Genomic DNA, 16,005 nt, shown 5'->3' on the forward strand with positions numbered 1-16,005 from the left:
TTGTTTCCCTTCCAGTTTAAAACTTTTCTGACTCTGCTGTGTTGGTTGGCGTGGAAATTGGCATACCTTTTTTAAGAGCAATGAGAAAAAAGTGGTTTTTATTGTGGTAAAATATACATAATGTGAAATTTACCATTTTAACCACTTCCAAGCGTACAATGCAGTGGCATTAGGAACATTCACAATGTTGTGTAAACATCACCACTATCTATTTCCATAACCTTTTCATGATCCTCCCACCAGGCCCTGCTGAAGGACAGTTTTGCAACATCTGTAGTCATTCTACATTCGCATATCCTGTGGTCCAGCAGTGTCACCTCCAGGACTCTATCCTGTAAAAGTGTTCATAAGCCTGCAAGAAGAAACTCATCGCTGTGTTAGTATTCCATTTTATAGTTAATAAATGTGTGTAGTAGAGTAGTATGACCTAATTAAAAAAAAATCATTGCAAATGTATCATTGAAAACACATTTGTTTTTACTATCTGTAACAATTTAAGCATTTATCATTTGAAACAGTTTTTTTAATTTATTTTTATTTTTTTAACTAATTTATTTTTTTATTGCTGTAACATTGGTTTATAACATTGTATAAATTTCAGGTGTATTTCATTATACTTCTATTTCTGCATCGATGACATCACTGAAACAGTTTTCGCACTCTTATTCCGTAACTTTATTTAAAATTTATATCTTAAAACTTATTAAGGCTAAGCATTGATATCTAAAAATTCGAATAGAGCTTTTTTTCTCCATAGTATTGCTTATGAACATCTAAGCTTATTCATTTTAGGAATGCCTCACGTTTGAGATCTATAGGCCAGAAGTAGAATTCTATTTTCAAAAACATGTTCTTCAAATAGTGCTCTTGTGGCACAAGAATAAGCACAGTATAATGTAGTTTTGTTTGCAAAACATTTTATTTGTTAGCATAAATGCTATGCAAGATATTGTCCTTTCAAAGTAAGAGAACACTGTTTCATTGTCAAACACGTGCAGAATTCATTTGTAAAATTTAATACACGGAATGTTTTACATTAAAGGGATGCCCATGCTAGTTTCAACTTCCTGTATTTTTTCAGTGAAGGAGGAGGAATCAGAAAACAGTGATGGCTACCAGACTGCAAAGTGACACAGTCAGTGAGCAGGGACACCCACATGGGACAGCTTGGCTGGGATTGATTTCTGGGGGCCTCTGAGAACCAGCCCAGCCAGTGCCTATATTTGGAAACATCATAATTGCAGGATGTGTGATTATATTTACACTGAGCCTTCAGCATTTGTCACAATCAGAAATGTTAAATCACTGAATAGAAGTGAGTGTTGCACTGAGCATGGCTGAACGTGTTGTTCGTGCTTATTTTAATACGGACATGATAAGATCGTTTCTTGAGTGCTTGGTTTGTGAGGGCACTTTATTAAACATCTTATTTATTTCATCTTTGCAACGGTTTCATGTCATTTTACAGAGGAGGAAACCAAGGTTTAGAGGATTATGTAAACTCGGCCACAAAGGGGTGGTGGCAGTAATGAAACCCCTAACTGGCTGCATCCAGAGCCCATGGGCTTAACCTACACACTGTATGGCCTCAGACTGTCTTATTAAGTGTATCAGATTGAATAGTTTTCCAGGGATTCTGGCTTGTTATACGCCTTTAATAGATAACGGTAGTGAAAAGAAATTTTGAAAGAGTACAGTCTGGGATTTCTTAAGTCTGCCAGCATGTGCCTCATCTGACCTCTGTGTCTGACACGTTCAGTCGTCTCTTCCATGTTGGGGTGAAACTGTTTATTTCACGGGAGATTGCCAACGCCAAGAGCAGAAGCCGAAATCCCACCAAGTCTCAGATCTCCTAAACAGAAGCAAAGCAGGAGCATGGAGGGAATCGCGTGCTTCCCAAATGGAAGATAACATCGTTAACTTTCCCCCAGATTACCCCAAAGGAGAAAATAACACGTATATGGCGCTCAGCCTTCTTAGGAGTGACCAGCTCACCCAGCCTCAGCTACCAGTAACAGGCAGAAGAGAACTTGATAGAATCATATTAAAATAAGTGAAAAGAGTTAGTGTTGCAGAAATATTTTCTTGCCACATATTGCCATAAGGGGATGGCTACCAGTGTGTCTTCTTGATCCCATTCATTCATTCATTCATTCATGCCAGAGTTACTGGCACTTTCCAGGGTTACAGCAGAGAATCAGACAAACCCCTGCTCTCAGTGGTTGGCAGACAGCAAAGTAGGAATAAATATACAATGTAACGTCAGGTCCTGATGAGGGCATCTGGTTACCCTGAATTCTCTCCAGGATAGAATGTATACAACTGTCTGTATAGCCCTGTCTTTGTCATTCTCAAGCCCATTTTCTGCTAACAAAGGCTCTGTGCCTCTTCTTGTTCCATAGAGACGGGGGCAGGGAGAGAGGTGAAGAGAGAGCGGGGGAGGGAAGAAGAGAGCACATTTCAGCTGACATCTTCTCCTTGCTGATGTCCGTCCATTTCCTCCTTGTAATTCTCATCCACCAGAAGAGGCTGTTTCATAGGGTGCTGCGGTGCCCTATCGGCTCCCTAGGCATTTGTTAAGTGTTTTTGATAATCTGTCTTCAGAAAGATTGAATAGTGTATCAAAATGGCCTTTATAGTCAGTACATAATTCACATGTAAAATCTGAACTTGGAATCCTTTTGCCACTCTCTTGCCAATATATTCAACTTCCTCGTCCCACTGACCTCTGTCACTGCCTTTTGGAAAACCCCAGCCCAGGAGCAGTCTGCTCCACCTCTTCTGAGCTCTTGCAGGAACCTCAGCCTCAAGATGGATCTGGACCCACACCCCTGCAGGGTGAAAGGCTCACCTGGAATGAGCAAGCTATGGTTCAGTTTGTTAAAGAGAAAACAGGCCCAAAATGGAGTCACTTGTGCTAAGCCCCATGTCAGCAAACCAAGACTTAATTCCTACCCTAATTGCAATTTCAGCCTCCCCCAGGAATGGAATCTTAACCAGTCACTCTGGAATTTCCTGGTCAGCACCAGTGAGGCCATCAACCCGATAGACTCCTTCAGTCCCCTACAGGAAGGTGACCTTGCCTGAAACAATCTTTATCCTGCCCCCTTCTGCCTATAAAAGCCTTCCTATTTTGCACAGCTCCTCAGAACTCCTTTCTATCTGCTAGACGGGATGCTGCCTGATTCATGAATCTAATAAAGCCAATTAGATCTTCAAATTTACTCAGTTGAATTTTGTTTTTTAACAGGTTCTGTCCAATAAAGCGAGTTCTTTATTCCCCATCCTCCATCCCCTCCTCCACCCCCCATGCCAGCAGGGGACCTGAGGCACCCCCTCTCCTTCCCTCCATTAAACCCAGGAGCCCACCAGCATCTGCATTCATGTGGCCTCATCCTCCTATTAAACTGGAAACTTCCATCCTCCTTTCCCTGTGCTCTGGGCCCCATCCTTTCTGCCCTTCAGGCACTGGCTCTCCGTGATCCCCATTCTAGACTCTTCTTTAACATCTGAACACTTGAACTCATCTTTAACACCTTGCTCAAGTCTCTCCAATTAAAAGAGAACCCAATATTCTCCCTTAACTAGGTTTGCCAGATTTAGCAAATAAAAACATGGGAGGCCCAGGTAAACTTTTCAGATAAACAACAGATAAATTTTAGTAAAAGCATGTCTCAAATATGCATGGGACCTGTTTATACAGAGAAATTATCCATTGTTAATCTGAAGTTCAAATTTAATTGGGCGTCCTATGTTTTATCTGATGACCCTACCCCAAGACTCCATGTGGCCCCCCAGTTCCCACACCATCTCCTTTCTTTCACTGTCTAACTTTGGAAAGGTTTGAGTACATTCACTGTCACTTCCTGTGCATTCCTAGGGTCCCATGGTCTGGCTTTTGTAATTAACACTCTCCTGAACGGGATCCCATTAAGGTGACTGCCTTGTTGCTAAACCCAGTGTACATTTTATTGTCACCTCTCTGGACTCCTGGTGGCCTTTCACCATCTTGAGTCTACTCTCATCTGCTGGATTCCGAAGACTCTGCCCTGGGCCACTTTCCCCCTGTCCCCCATCACCCACCATGTGGCCCCTTGACTGGGGCATCCCATAGGGTTGGTCCCTACCCTGGACCAGCTCCTTCCTCTCTCACCTCCTCCTTCCAGGGTTTCTTGGGTCTGCCAATGGTACCATTACTCTTCAGCTGCCCAAATCAGGAACCAGGGCCTCGTGGCCCACCCCCAGATCAGTCTCCTGCCTGGTGGAGTCTCTAATCTTTGTAATCCATCTTCCTCGCTGTACTCAAGGAGAGCTTTCTAAAATGCAAATCCAATCAAATCTCTTCCCTGGCTCCCCAGTCAGTGTCCACAGTTTAAAATCCAAGCTTCTTAGCTTAGCTTATGAAATCTGGATATCTGGTTCCTGCTGACCCTGCAGCTTCCTTCATCTCCCCTCCGTCTCCACCCCTCAGCCCTCCCTCCCATTTTCGTGGGCCCCTTGCTCCTTCTGGGAAACACACAGCCTGAGTAGATGCCTGCTCCTCATCCCATCCGTCCTCATTATCCCCAGGAAGCCCTCCCTCCACCCCTTCCAGTGTGATCTTCTCCCCCAAGCACACAGGCTCCCTGGTGCCCAGCTGTCCCTTTACCAGCCTGGAGGCTCCAGGAGGGCAGACTCTCACCTCCTACTTCACAGTCTATTCCTGGCACATAGTAGGTCCTCGGTAACATTGTGTCTTTTATCCAGTTGTACTTAGTCCCTTGGACTGAAAGCCCAAAGGTGGGAGGTGGGTCCTTCATATTTATGTCCCAGCCTGGTGCCTGACACAGAGCCCTTGCAGGCACGCAGCTCAATAAAAGGGCCATTTGTATTTTAGAGTCAGCCCCTTCAACGGGTTTGTCAGAATCAGCCTCTTCAATGAATTTGTAAAGGACATGTTGTTTCAAAGCCTTCAATGACTTAATCAATTTGAAATACCGCTATCGGAATCAATATTGATATAAAAACAGCATTCATTTTTCTGTGACTAATGTCAGTTGTTGGGAGCAAAAGCAATCCCAAACTCTAAATCTTTCACATTCCTTGGCACTGAAGTCCAAGTGTCCATGGTTTACAAAGAATAGCATGTTATTTCATTATCAGCCTTTATGATTTGCAGTTGCAATAGTAATATGAAGTTTTTACACAATAAGCTATCTTTTTCCTTAGATATATTTTTTTTCCATGAAAATGATAGATTTGTGTTTTATAATAGAGCACTTTTTAAAAATATCTGTAAAGATTTCTGTCCTAGCCCCACCACACACAGACCACACATAACTCATTCGAGCTGTGGTCCCTGGGTACGTCCCACCCACAATGGAAAGACCTGCTCTGCAGGGGAGGAAGACACCCACTTTAGTGGCCATACGCCCCTCATATCAAAAGTTTCCATTAGAGAGATGTCTTCCACTAGAGAAGAAAATCAAAATTTGTTTCAGAAGTAGCCTAAGCTTGTTTTTAAGCATTTAGAAAACTGTTTCCAACTGGTATAACCCTAAGTGTGTTCATTTATTTTGACTGTAGAAATTTACATTCATTTCTATTAAACAATTATTAGATTTCCTAAATTAACCCTAAAAGGGGATCATTTTATTCTGTCTTGATTTTCTTTCTTGTTAACTGTCATTTAGGGGGAAAGATGACTCATACTCTAAGTTCCTGTGTTTTTCATTTATAACTTTTCACATGATACCAAAATATACTGTGATAAAGTATTGTACAGTCTGTGTAATAAACACAGCCTCTGACAGATAAGTAGAATAAACTGTGGATTTTCTGTGTTTATAATCTGAGACAAATGAGTTTAGTTATCGTGGGTGACCCAAGCCTGTGGGTCATGACCAGCCCCTTTGGATATGTGGATAATAGATGACAGAGAATTAAACACAGGTGTCCAAAGCCAAGAGGGGAATCCATGTTAAAATCTACAGCACCATGATTTGGAAGGGGAAAAAAGTTACACCTCACCCTGTTCTTGCCATGGGACTGAGAGCTCCCTAAGCTTTGCTTTACCTCCTGTTTTAAAAGGATTGCACCACCAATGATCATTCTCTTATTCTTGCCAGAACACCAGGTCCACAAGATTAAAAGCCAAATGAAGTCACTTCATCTATTTAAATTAAAACAACAACTTTTGAGCCAACCCTGATGGCCTAGTGGGTAAAGATCAGCCCGCTCCTCTTCGGTGGCCCAGGTTTGCTTCCTGATCGCAGAACCACACCACCCGTCTGTCAGTTGCCATGCTGTGGTGGTAGCTCACATAGAAGAACTAGAAGGACTTACAACTAGGATATACAACCATGCACTGGGGCTTTGGGGAGAAGAAGAAAAAAGAGGAAGATTGGCAACAGATGTTAGCTCAAGGCAAATCTTTCCTTGTGGGAAAAAAAACGACTTTTTTCTGACCACATATAATTATACCACACACTAAAGCATTAAAAAGTACATCCTTTAAAGAGGGAAGATAAAAAGGAATACCTATGATTCCATTAAATCTCTTTCAGGCAGTAATTTTCTTGGAATGTTGCTGAAGTTATTTCCTGTTCAAGGATGATAGAACCACTGGCTGAGTCATCTGCAAGCAAATGCATTTTTTTTTCAGAAAGATTTCAAATAAAATTCACCTCCCATTCATGATTAAAAACTAAAAACTAACCCTTTTCACAAACTAAGAATAGAAGGAAATTTCCTCAACCTAATCAAGTACATTTACAAGAAAACCTGAAAGTGTCCCCTAAAAATAAGATAAAAAACAGACTACTGCATTGTAGTGGAGGTCCTAGCAATAAGTCACACAGTATGTCAAGCAAAAGAAATTAAAAAAACAAAGGACTAGAAAGGGATAAACTATTATTATTGCAAATAACATGATTGTATATGTAGAAAACCTGAAAGAATCTACGCACATATTGTTAGAAATAATAGGAAAGTTTAGTGAGAAAGCTGGCTATAAACTAGTATAAGAAAATCAATGACATCTCTATACTCCAATAACAAATAAACTATCTAAAACTCTTTAGAACTATCTAAAAAAGCAACAATAAAGCAAAATATCTAGAAATAAACCTAACAACAAGGGATGTACATACAATTTCTGAAGAAAGTTTATAAAACTTTGTTGAAGGACACTAGAAGGACTTGTCCTACCAGGTATCAAGATCTACCACGTATATCAAAGACAGTGTGGTATTGGCACAAGGACAGACAAATTGACCAATGGAGCAGAATAGAGCCCAGAAACAGACCCACGGATGTATGGAAACTCGATGAATAAAAAAGTGATATTGCAGACTCATGGGGAAAAGATGGGTCATTGAATAATAATGGTACTGGAACTATTGGTTATCCATATACAAAACTCAAAATTGGATCATTACGTCACCACACACACAAAAATCATTCCTGATACATTAGACCTAAATACGAAAGACAAAATTTGCAACTTTTGGAATAAAATGTGAGGAACATCTTTATGATGTTGGAACAGGGAAGGATTTCTTTAACCAGGAAACAAAAAAATGTTAACCATATAAGAAAGGATTGTAAATTTAACCAAATTAAATTAAGAACTTTTCCACTTACTACCAGAAAGACAAAGAAAGACACAATGAAAAAGAGAAAAAACAAATTTCAAATAAAGCATATATTTATAACACATATAAGTGACCAAAGATTATTATCTAGAATATATAAAGAACTTCTACGAATCAATAAGAAAAAGATAAACAACCAAGTTTTAAAAAATGAGCAAAAAGCATGAGCAAGCATTTCACAAAAGAGAAACACAAATGGTTTAAAAACATGTGACGAGATGCTCATTAGTAATCAAGGAAATGCAAAATAAGACCACAGTGAAATGCCATCTTGAACCCACCAAACTGGCAAAATTAAGAGAGTCTGATATTGTCACCTGAATAGTGCCCCAAGGAACTCAAGGGTGGCTTTGGAAGCATTTAACTGTTTTTATGTTAAGGAGACACAACCAGCAACCATCCTGAAGCTAACCAAGCCTCCCTACAAGAGCTATGCCCATGACCTTGCCTTATTTTTAATGTGAAGATCTCTTCAGGAGACGAGTAAGCCTCGTTACCATAATCTGTAGTGTACCCACCTCTCCCTTTTGAATATTCATTTCCCAACTGAAATAAAACTTTCTGCTTCCCTTTGTTCAGGGATGCTTTAACTTTGGAAATGATTCCTCATGGCTTTCTACTTGCTGCAAGTACACTTTACTTTGTGAGACAACTTCCACTGGTGTAGAGTCTTATATAACTCACCAGGAGGCAAGCCCACTTGGTTCGGTATCAAATCGGCAACCCAGAGGGGACATACCCCCTTCGTGGTGCCTGTGCTGCCAGCTTGATGTCACTGCCCTGTTGGGGGACCCAGCGGCCGCATGGAGTGCTTTGCTTGGAGGATCTCTCCATGGAGGTGAGTGGCGCCAACCCCACGACACAGCTATAAGAGTTATTTCCTTAAGTTGTCTCACAAAACCTGTCTGTTGGGGCCTGGCTTCAGGCTTCAAGTCCCCACCCAGAGGTAGCCTGGCTCAAGGGAGTGAGAGTGCCCTCTGTTTGGAAAGATTGCATGACGTGTCCACTCCAGAAGGGCCAGTGCTCGGTTCTGGTGAAACGGGAGCCATCCCTGATGACTAGTCAGGGGTCAAATCCCCTCTGGAGATTGAATCTCATCTGGAGTGACAAGGTAGGGGTTTGAGGCCCCATGAGGTCACTGAGTCTGTCTTTGTGTTGTGCCTGTGATCGGGAGGAGGGGTCCCCTTGGGTGACGTTAAACCTCTCTGGAGTTGCTGAGCCTGGTTTTTTTGTTTATTTGTGTGTGTGTTTTGGTCGAGGACACTCGACGTTTTCCACAGTCTGTCTTTTCTGGACTCCGAGGTCTTTTTTTTTCCCTTGCCCTCCTTATCAGTGGTCGCTGGATGAAACCAGCGTCCACCCATTTTATTCTCCCTTTAAGGACTTAGTTATGTGGCCTGGGTCTGGTTTCAGGCTATTACAGTGCTAGACTTCCTCTGGGCACAACCTTGTGGCATCTGCGTCACCACTAACCGTCACAGGTTGCTCTGGGGAGGTTGGAAACAGACCATAAGGAAAGACGCTAGAATCCACAGTCAGAGAGCTCTTGCAATGACTAGTCTTAAGAACTTTATCAAATTTGGAGTCTCAGCCTCCTCTCGCGGTCTTAATAAAAGCTCCAGATCCCACCCCCACCCCTGGGAGCTCTCCTCTGGGTTCTGGTTTTGGAGAGTCCGTGCTCCACCTCTGGGAGCTCTCCTCTGGTTTGTGGGCACCTGGAGTGATTCCGTGTTGGCCCCTGGTCAGTCATTTGACTATCTGGAACCCTGTTTAGTCTCCTGTCAAGAACCTGTTGAGTATTTTAGGCGCCTACTGAGTCAGTTATGGGGACAAGAGACCTATATTCTGTAAACTGTCCTGCAGGGTTGTGTTGCCCCAGTGGGGGAACTGTTGTTTGTGTGACCCTTATCTTGATAATCCTTGGGAAGAGGCCATGAGGGCAAGGCCTGATCACCTTTTTCTCTTCTTTGTCTGTCTCGTTTGTCACCTCCACTTTTGTCAGCAAGTCAAGGTTAAATTCAGGCTGGACCTGAGCAGAACCTGGACCTTCTGTCAAATTGAAAACTTGAAAACCTTTTGCCAGGGACTTAACTCTCAATCCCAGCAATGGGAGCCCTGGCCCCCTACCCACTCTAGGCTTTTACCTCTGGCTTCCCTGGCTTGCCTCGTGCTGGCTCAGAAGCTAAGTGCCCGGGCTGAGTGGGACTTGACTAAATTGTATAGCTACGTTGACACCCGCAGTTGGGCTCAGCACCCTTCTCTGGCCCGCTGTCAGTCAGACACTGGCTTTACTGCCATGGAGAACGCCCCAAGCATCCTTGGAGCTTGGGCGCTCTTTAGTAATTGGAAACACTTTCAGTTGGATGAGTTATGCCCCAGAAACTTCATCTTAAAGAAATCTTGACTGCTTTCTCTGTGTTTTTATGATGTAGACTTTCTGCTCCTGTCTTTTCTAGAACCTCAGAGCCATTATTTGGAATGCAAATTTTTCTCAGAAATTAGTGAGTTTAGTACCTCACCAGATTCATAACAAAAATTTAACGTCTCTGTCTGTGTCTACCTGTGTGTTTGTGTCTATACGTATGTGTGGGGGATCAAGATTGGCCACCTCAAAATGTGTCTCTTTACCTTGATTGTTTTGGGAACAGGATATTCTGAGGGAGGACTTGACCTCCCCAACCACTAACTGCCTGAAATAATTTAAGATAAGAGGACTGTACCCAGGACAGGCCATCACCATAGATAACTCTGGGTATTGATAGACTGGGAGGGTCCTTGCTAAGCCCATTCTAATCAAAGTTCTGTTTACCAAACATTTACATTTGTAAGGGAAATCTCTATTTGTAAAATTATCTCCCTCTCTGTATCAGGACCAGGGGGTAATGACCTCATCTCTAGAAACTTATCAGTGAGGAAGGTGAGGCCTTAAATCTGCATAATAACCTTACTCTTGTTTACTGTGCTTTTCCGGTAAAAGCAGCCCTAGAGGCAGTTCAGATTCCACCCAGTTCCTTTATCTCAGAAAGGATTATCACCTCTCTGGGGAGTATTATCTAGCCCATCACCAAGTCCTAAGACTGGAGGAAAAAAAAAGGGAGAAAGGCCAAAAATCAGCCACCAGAGCACTGTTGCCAAAAATCTAGCATCTTGAGTGTCTTCTCCAAAAATATTAGTAAAAAGTCTTAGAACAAAATTTGAATTCATAACTAGGAAACCTTGTGCCTGATTCATGACAGTAATTCTAAATCAATAGCTGTGGAACCTCTGTGTATGTGTGTCTATATGTATGTTGTAATTGTGAGATATTGTTCTACCTCCACATGGTATGACCAAAATTAAGAACTCTATTGAAATTGGCTTAAAGTAAGCGCTTACATAAACTCTAAATATAATAGAAACGAATCCAAATGTCTTTCAAGTTAACGTGATATAAATCAATTTTGGTAAATGAAAGCTGGTTTAAGTTTGTTGGTTTGATTGAAATAGGCATGCCCTCAGAGCAGTTAGTATTTGGGTACAATAGTGACATGCAGTCTGGGTTTATTAGTCAAATAAGCTCATGTTATCTGTTACAAATTCATCAGCAAAAAATATCTTTAAATGATAGCTAATTGTGTCTAATATCTCATGAAGTTTTCATGGGTAATCTAAACATAGTTGTTGGAAACAAATGATTTAGGTAGAAGAAAATGGGTAAGAGCTTTTGGTTACAATAATTACTTTTTATGGTCAGTATACTAGGAAAAAAAACAGCTTCCAAATCCTTTTTGGTAACTTAGAACTTTAGAGTTTTGCTAAATTAAATTAAATGATAAAAATTTGTTGAGTATCTGAGTTATTTCCAAATAAGATAAAATACTGAAACATTATTGCTAAACATATCTAAGTTTATCTACTTTTGGCTTCTTATTACAGAGAAACTAACAGTTGTTTTGGGTCTATTGGTAAACTGGTCTTGTGTTTTATTAAGATTGTACCATGAAGTAGCATGTTTCTGAAAAAATATATGAAAAGTGTTTAAAATGCTAATGTAAAAGAAAGTTTATAATTTCTTACTTAGTTTTTACTTAAAAACTAAGGTTCCTAAGAGTTAAAACTTCTAACATGTGATTAAAGCTACTAAAAATTAAGGAGGAAAATATCTTTGTATTCAAGGAAGGTAAGATATATGTTTTCAGTAAAGAAGGTATAAATAATGGAGATATTTTTGTTTTGATTTGCTTAGAAAGACAAATTTGTCCTTAAGTGCTAGAAGGGAAGAAAGGAAGGCACAGAACAAATTCTGAATGCAAAAAGTGACAGAAACTTTGTGAAAGTAAAACCCTGTGGAGTTATATGCATGGTCAAGTTGGCTAAAATTAAACTAAATCCAATTAAGTAAATGAATTTAATGTCAAAAGTAAGCTGGTGCAAAATTAAAATTTGGTATTCTTTCTCTTAAAATAATTTCCTCTGTTCAAAAAACTGAGGTACTATTTTAACACTCTGTTTGCCCTTGACTGTTTCTGTTGTCACTTTGGTTGAATGGATAACTGAGCATTGTTTCACAGTGAGTGTTGTTTCCTACTTGATCAAGTGTTTTGAACCCTTTGATATTTTTGACAAGCTTCTCCCTACAAAATATTCAGATCCTGAATGAAGTCTTTCTTTTGACCTGGAAGAAGAAAAACAAATTTTTTCCCCTTTGAGAATTCTCAGAGGGCCCCTCAGGACTTCTCAAAGAAATTTTCTTTCTGCCTATAAAGAGGAAGATACCACACTTATTAGGCTTATATGGTATGTTATATTCCATGGGAAGCATTGTCAAATAAGTAATGATAAACCTTCTTAGGTGGTATTATGTGGGTAAATATTACTGATATAAATGTTTTAAAAACTGTGTAACAGTACTAAAATTCTGCTCTGTCCTGGTTATCAGTCATAATTCTGGTTATTATTATTATTTTTTTTAATTTTATTTATTTATTTATTTTTCCCCCAAAGCCCCAGCAGACAGCCATATGCTATAGTTGCACACCCCCCTAGCTGCTGTATGTGGGACGCGGCCCCAGCATGGCCGGACAAGCGCTGCATCGGTGCGCACCCGGGATCCGAACCCGGGCCACCAGCAGCGGAGCATGCGCACCCAACCACCAAGCCACGAGGCCAGCCCTCTGGTTATTATTTTAAAGTGTTGTATGTCACAAAAATAAACCAAATTTCTTTGTTAATTGCCATTTTGAGGTCTTATTGTTTACAGACAATTATTGTTTTACTGTGATACTTTTGCAAAATATGTTTCATCTTCAGAGAAATTCATGGAAAGGACTCTGAAACTTACTCCAGAAAAAGGCTTCTGAAAAACCTTCCTATTATAAAACTGAACTGGGTAAGAAATTACAGAACTCTAACAGAGAAACTGATGACTTCATGAAACTGCTAACAGAAGATTAAGATCAAGAATTGATTATACAGGACTGAATGAATGGAGGACGATGATTATAATTTTTATGATTTTTCATTTGAAATATTGCTGATTCTTTGATGTTTTGTTTTTTGCAGATTTAAGGAAACTTTTTCTCTTTTCTCTTAAGCCAACTATGACATACCAACTTGGTAAATTATAACTTTGTAAGCAGAATTGAAACATTTATCTTTTTCTCCCTACCTGATCCCTCCAGGATTTGGAAACTCTTAGAGAGTGAGTATTGTTTTCATGGCAACATAGTTATTTGCTTAAGTTCAATAAGAATCTGTTCTCCTTATAACAGGACACAATTGGAAACATTGGTTATATTACCAAAGCTTTGACTGGAATATCATATTTGAGAATACATGCATAAACTCAGATATGATCAAACAGCTTTTGAAAGACAAAGATTGGACTTCATGGAATAAAGTCACTTGGAAACATTGGCCTGATACCTTGTTTACAGAAGGTCCAAGCAATCTTATCCGAGTGAGTAAGGAAGGTCACTTATCTGGCAGGTGCCTGGAACCTCAATATTTTGGGGAACCTCAAAAGAAGAGAGGGATTCACCCAAATCTGTAGGTATTGCAGGCAAAATCTGATGACAAAGTTCTTGGCTTGGTTTTCTTGGCATTGAGAGGCCTTTAAAGTTCAATCTGAGATTCCTTATAAGAAAGCCTATCTGATCAGTTGCTATTCTTGTTGCACTTATGTAAATAATTGAATCAAGTTTTATTGAAACTAGACTTATTTTGCAAACCAGTTAGTCTTAATTAAGCTATCTTTGGTAAAAATGAGGGTGATTTTAGAGAGAAAAATTATGTTTCAATAGAAACTATAGTACACATTCATGGATATTAGATTCTAGTTCTGCTAATTGTCTTTGAGGTTTTTGTTTTATATCTGTTAACTGGACTGGATCCTGAATTCTTCTAATCTCCTGAAATATCTGGCTACAAATCTCCAAAGTAACGTTTTCAATTTTCCCATCATTTTCACTTGGAATCATTGAGAACTGAACCTGCACTTTTTCCTGAAGCCTTGGAAACTGAAGCTGGAGGACTTGATATAAACTTAAGAGATTCATGTCTGTTGCTGTGTAAGGCACTCAGAAAGATATCTAAATGCAGGATGACATCATCAGAGACATTTTAAGCTGCAAAAGATGCTTCAACACTGACATCTAGAAATCTTCTTAACTGGCTGTCCTCTGAACTCAGAAACTGGTTTATAATTTACTCCAACCATTGACCTTGTTTTTCTTTTGTTTCCATAGAAATGTTTCTTATTAAATACCTGATTGCTTGCTTCCACAATATAGTCCTAACTTTGGGAGCCCATGTGCATCACTGCCTTCTAAAATGAACTTAACTGGACTGATCTATTATCAGGACTAAGAGATGTGTTCAGTGAGATGGAACCTACCACTCAGCTTCTGGACTATGAAACTTCTTTAAGTTTCAAAAGGACTGTGAGATAGGATCAGAATTGCTGAAGCATTCTTTTCTAAGTAGTCACCCCTTGGATCCACCACAGATGGGTAAAAAAGGCGCCCACGCCTGAACATCAAGAGAGATCATCACAGACAATTGATGACTCTGAGTTTTCCTGAAAACCACTCTCTGATTTGAAACTCTTGTTTCAGTGACACTATGCAGATAAATAATGACTGGCTATCCACCCCAGGCTCTGCCCTGGATCCTAACCAACCCCATATCATTTAGGTGCAGTATGCTTACAAGGAGGTTGCATGTTCCTGGGCAGCAACATTGGGTCCATCAGAGAAATGGGCAACCCAGTAGCTAGACTATAAAGAGCTAGTGGAATCTGGACCGGGAAAGGGGGGCAAGTATGCCCAGTTCCTGAACACATGGAGGCCATAAAATTACAAATGGTTGTTACAAACAATTTGGGGCTATGCCTCTGGTGACCCACAAACCTATTTGAAGATTAGCTATAAATTCTGCTCCTACTGGTCCCTATGACAATGCCCATGCTCAGCAGGGATCAGCTACAGAAGATGGACCTTTGACCTGTACCCCTCAATAATGAGGAGCAGGATAAAACTAGAGGGGGGATTTGTCACCAACTAGTGCCCCAAGGAACTCAAAGGTGGCTTTGGAAGCATTTAACTTTTTATGTTAAGGAGACACGACCAGCAACCACCCTGAAGCTAATCAAGCCTCCCTGCAAGAGCTACGCCCGTGACCTTGCCTTATTTTTAATGCAAAGATCTCTTCAGGAGAAGAGTAAGCCTCATTACCATAATCTGCAGTGCACCAGCCTCTCCCTTTTAAATATTCATTTCCCAACCAAAATAAAAGTTCCTGCTTCCCTTTGTTTAGGGATGCTTTGACTTTGCAAATGATTCCTCATGGCCTCCTATTTGCTACAAATACACTTTACTTTGTGAGACAACCTCCACTGGTGTAGAGTCTTAGGTAACTCACCAGGAGGTGAGCCCACTTGGTTCCATATCAAGTGGATACGGGATCAATGAACACTTATACACTGCTGAGAGGAGCATGAATTAGAACAACCACTTTGAAAAGCATTTCAATATTGCAGTGGACTCTTTATTGATCAGAAATATTTTCTGCCCCTCCCTGAGTGAAGATTATACTTTCTGCCCTATTGATGCCCAGTTTGGATTCGTGACTTGCTCTAAAAGTTGGAGTCTAATCAACTACATAGGAGCAGAGTGACATGTATTCCTTTGCCATGAGACGGCCAACATTCCAAATAGAAGCTGCTCCCTCCACCTACGTCCCAGAGTGAAATAGCGTGGAACAAAGCCACAGCCAGCCTGCAGTGGGCATGTAACGACAGCAAGAAATGCACCTCTGTTGTTTTGTTGTAATCCATTAAGATTTGGGGGGGTCATTTGTTATTTCTGCATAACTTAGCATATCTTTATTGATA

Source organism: Diceros bicornis, chromosome 13 (assembly GCF_020826845.1).
Source record: "Diceros bicornis minor isolate mBicDic1 chromosome 13, mDicBic1.mat.cur, whole genome shotgun sequence".
Lineage (NCBI taxonomy): Eukaryota > Metazoa > Chordata > Mammalia > Perissodactyla > Rhinocerotidae > Diceros > Diceros bicornis.